The sequence below is a fragment of the Bos mutus genome, chromosome 6 (genome assembly GCF_027580195.1).
Source record: "Bos mutus isolate GX-2022 chromosome 6, NWIPB_WYAK_1.1, whole genome shotgun sequence".
NCBI classification, from domain to species: domain Eukaryota; kingdom Metazoa; phylum Chordata; class Mammalia; order Artiodactyla; family Bovidae; genus Bos; species Bos mutus.
The window spans coordinates 2,370,898-2,375,978 of record NC_091622.1 but is presented as its reverse complement, the minus strand read 5'-3'; the positions used below and the strand labels follow the sequence as shown (position 1 = coordinate 2,375,978).

General features: G+C 39.2%; 1 pseudogene; it reads right to left on the bottom strand.

Moving 5' to 3' along the window:
• Positions 1 to 2,632: 2,632 nt before the first annotated feature.
• On the bottom strand, positions 2,633 to 3,431 carry LOC138988270 (craniofacial development protein 2-like; annotated as a pseudogene).
• Between the last annotated feature and the right edge of the window lie 1,650 nt (positions 3,432 to 5,081).

The following is a 5,081-nucleotide window of genomic DNA, read 5'->3' as shown; positions in this document are numbered from 1 at the left end:
GTCTTTGTTATTGTCTATCTTGAAAATCTAGGCCTACCGAGTCTTTTAAAACACTTTTCACCTGCAAGGAAATGAATTCTCTAAGATTATTAAATATGACTATAAAGAAAAATTTCCAGAGAATTTCAGAAGGGTCACAAAGGTAAGAGCTACCCTCTTTTTCTTTCTGAGCACATTGTTATCTCAGTGATACTAACAGCTGATGTCATGGTCTATATCTTTTTAAACAATCTCTCTTATTTTTGAAAAATAAAAATGTACACACAAAAATAAGATCAAATGTCATATTATCCTGGAGTACTGCAGGGAAACACACACACACACACACACACACACACACACACACACACACACACATGGATACATACCCCAGAAGACTTTTATAGAATGTTGATAGAAAGCTGATTTATATCAGCCTCAAATTGGAAACTGCCCAAATGCCCATAAATATTAGAAAAATAGAAAATTGGGGTAAGGTTATGCAATGTAATTCTACCCAATGTAATTCTAAATATGTTGTAAATAAGGAACATATTTCACTTCAGTTCACTTCAGTCACTCAGTCGTGTCTGACTCTTTGTGACCCCATGGACTGCAGGACATCCAGGCCTCATTGTCCATTACTAACTTCCAGAGTTTACTTAAACTCATGTCTATTGAATTGGTGATGCCATCCACCATCTCATCCTCTGTTGTCCCCCTCTCCTGCCTTCAATCTTTCCCAGCATCAGGGTCTTTTCCAATGAGTCAGTTCTTCACATCAGGTGGCCGAAGTATTGGAGTTTCAGCCTTAGCATCAGTCCTTCCAATGAATATTCAGGACTGATTTCCTTTAGGATGGGCTAGTTGGATCTCCTTGCAGTCCAAGGGACTCTCAAGAGTCTTCTCCAACACCACAGTTCAAAAGCATCAATTCTTCAGTGCTCAACGTTCTTTATAGTCCAACTCTCACATACATACATGACTACTGAAAAAAAAAAACAAAACACATAGCTTTGACTAAATGGGCATTTGTTGGCAAAGTAATGTCTCTGCATTTAATATGCTGTCTAGGTTTGTCATAACTTTTCTTACAAGGAGCAAACATCTTTTAACTTCATGGCTACAGTCACCATCTGTAGTGATTTTGGAGCCCAGAAAAATAAAGTCAGCCACTGTTTCCACTGTTTCCCCATCTATTTCCCATGAAGTGATGGAACCAGATGCCATGATCTTAGTTTTCTCAATGCTGAGTTTTAAGCCAACTTTTTCACTCTCCACTTTCACTTTCATTAAGAGGCTCTTTAGTTCTTCTTCCCTTTCTGCCATAAAGGTGGTGTCATCTGCATATCTGAGGTTATTGATATTTCTCCCAGCAATCTTGATTCCAGCTTGTGTTTCCTCCAGCCCAATGTTTCTCATGATGTATTCTGCATATAAATTAAATACACAGGAGTGACAATATACAACCTTGACATATTCTCTTCCCTATTTGGAAACACTCCATTGATCTATGTCTAGTTCTAACTGTTGCTTCCTGACCTGCATACAGATTTCTCAAGAGGCAGGACAGGTGGTCTGGTATTTCCATCTCTTTCAGAATTTTCCATAGTTTGTTGTGATCCACTCAGTTAAAGGGCTTTGGCATAGTCAATAAAGTAGAAGTATATGATTTTTGTGGAACTCTCTTGCTTTTTCCATGATCCAGCAGATGTTGGCAATTTGATCTCTGGTTCCTCTCCCTTTTCTAAATATAGCTTGAATTTCTGGAAGTTCACAGTTCATGTATTGCTGAAGCTTGGCTTGGAGAATTTTGAGCATTACCTTCCTAGCATGTGAGATGAGTGCAATTGTGTGGTAGTTTGAGCATTCTTTGGCATTGCCTTTCTTTGGGATTGGAATGAAAACTGACCTTTTCCAGTCCTGTGGCCACTGCTGAGTTTTCCAAATTTGCTGGCATATTGAGTGCAGCACTTTCACTGCATCATCTTCCAGGATTTGAAATTGTTCAACTGGAATTCCATCACCTCCCCTAGCTTTGTTCGTAGTGATGCTTCCTAAGGCCCATTTGACTTCACATTCCAGGATGTCTGGCTCTAGGTGAGTGATCACACCATCATGATTATCTGGGTCATGAAAATATTTTCTGTATAGTTCCTCTGTGTATTCTTGCCACCTCTTCTTAATATCTTCTGCTTCTGTTAGGTCCATACCATTTCTGTCCTTTGTTGTTCCCATCTTTGCATGAAATGTTCGACTTGGTCTCTCTAATTTTCTTGAAGAGATCTCTAGACTTTCCCATTCTATTCTTTTCCTCTATTTCTTTGCTTTGATCACTGAGGAAGGCTTTCTTATCTCTCCTTGCTATTCTTTGGAACTCTGCATTCAAATGGGTATATTGTTCCTTTTCTCTTTTGCCTTTCCCATCTCTTCTTTTCACAGATATTTGTAAGACCTCCTCAGACAACCATCTTGCCTTTTTGCATTCCTTTTTCTTGGCAATGGTCTTGATCCCTGCCTCCTATACAATGTCACAAACCTCTGTCCATAGTTCTTCAGGCACTCTGTCTACCAGATCTAATCCTTTGAATCTATTTGTCACGTCCACTATATAATCATAAGGGATTTTATTTAGGTCCTACCTTAATGGTCTAGAGGTTTTTCCTACTTTCTTCAATTTAAGTCTGAATTTGGCAGTAAGGAGTTTATGATCTGAGCCACAGTCAGCTCCAAGTCTTGTTTTTTGCTGACTGTATAGAGCTTCTCCATCTTTGGCTACAAAGAATATAATCAGTCTGATTTCAGTATTGATCATCTGGTGATGTTCACATGTAGAGTCTTCTCTTGTATTGTTGGAAGATGGTGTTTGCTATGACAAGTGCATTTTCTTGGCAAAATTGCATTAGCCTTTCCCCTACTTCATTCTGTACTCCAAAGCCAAATTTTCCTGTTACTCCAGGTATTTCTTGACTTCCTACTTTTGCATTCCCGTCCCCTATAATGAAAAGGACATCTTTTTTGGGTGTTAGTTCTAGAAGGTCTTGTAGGTCTTCATAGAGCTGTTCAACTTCAGCTGCTTCAGTATTACTGGTCGGGGCATAGACTTGGATTATTATGATATTGAATGGTTTGCCTTGGAAATGAACAGAGATCATTCTGTCGCTTTTGAGATTGCCTCCAAGTACTGCATTTTGGACTCTTTTGTTGACTATGATGGCTATTCCATTTCTTCTAAGGGATTTTTGCCCACAGTAGTAGGTATACTGATCATCTGATTTAAATTCGCCCATTCCAGTCCATTTTAGTTTGCTGATACCTCAAATATGGATATTCACTCTTGCCATCTCCTGTTTGACCACTTCCAATTTGCCTGGATTCATGGACCTAACATTCCAGTTTTCTATGCAATATTGCTCTTTACAGCATCAGACTTTACTTCCATCACCCATCGCATCCACAAGTGGGTGTTGTTTTTGCTTTGGATCCATTTCTTCATTCTTTCTGAAGTTATTTCTCCCCTGATCTCCAGTAGCATATTGGGCATGTACCGACCTGGGGAGCTCATCTTTCAGTGTCCACCATAGTTTGGCCCCAGGTAAATAACAGGGAGGGAACATAGCCCCACCCATCAACAGAAAATTGAATTAAAGATTTACTGAGCATGGCCCCGCCCATCAGAACAATACCCAGTTTCCCCTTCAGTCAGTCTCTCTCATCAGGAAGCTTCCATAAGCCTCTTATCCTTCTCCATCAGAGGGCAGCCAGACTGAAAACCACAATCACAGAAAACCAACCAATCTTATCACATGGAACACAGCCTTGTCTAACTCAATGAAACTATGAGCCACGCCGTGTAGGGCCACCCAAGATGGACAGGTCATGGTGGAGAGTTCTGACAGACGTGGTCCACTGGAGAAGGGAATTGTAAACCACTTCAGTATTCTTGCCTTGAGAATCCCATGAACAGTATGAAAAGGAACATATTTAGATAAAAACAATATGCTGCTGCTAAATCGCTTCAGTCGTGTCCGACTCTGTGCGACCCCATAGACGGCAGCCCACCAGGCTCCCCCATCCCTGGGATTCTCTAGGCAAGAACACTGGAGTGGGTTGCCATTCCTTCTCCAATGCATGAAAATGAAAAGTGAAAGTGAAGTCGCTCAGTTGTGTCCGACTCTTAGCAACCCCATGGACTGCGGCCCATCAGGCTCCTCTGTCCATGGGATTTTCCAGGCAAGAGTGCTGGAGTGGGGTGCCATTGCCTTCTCCAAAAAACAATATAACTCAACATAAAAAGAGTTTTAAAAAACTTACACAAAATAACACCAGATGTATTATTTTGTACGTATAAACTTGTAGAATTGACGAAATTTTTCCATGGTGAGAAAAAACAAAAAACAATGGTTGTCTCTAGAATGGATGGGAAAGTGAGAGAATCTGGGGTCTGCAGATTTGGGTGTTACATATAACTATCTACTTGTCAAAACTCAGTGAATGTTCACCAAAAGTTCCTGCATTTCAATGTATATATATTTAAACTCTAAAGAAAATAAACCAGTAAACAAATATTTAATCTTAGTAAATTATAAGCAAGATTAAGTATTTAGAGAAATTTTACTGCTGTCTGAAATTTACTTTGAAATATATCAAAAATAAGATTCATGAATGAGGAATAGAGGGATGGATTAATATGTTATAAAGGAAGCACAGCAAAATATTTAAATTATAAGCTAGGCAATGGTGGATATATTGATATGCACTGAAGAAGTCTGAAGTTTTCCTATTTGCACATTTTCACAATTAAATCCTGGAAAGCTTATGCTCTCTGTTCACTTTTAATATATAAAGGCATTGAACTCAATGTCTGTTGTTTAGGGAGTGTCTAATCAAACTTTAGAAATAAAAAGAAATAAACAGATAAATAAGCAGAATCATGGACATGAAGCCCCAATAAAATATCCTGTCATCAGGGCCCTTTTCTTGGCATTTTACTAATTGTCTTTGTGACCCTGACTGAAACCTGATCCTATCCTTTCCTTCTTTCCTAGAACAGCACTGACAAGCAGTTGAGATGATTCTTTCTGAACTGCAGAGAATTCACA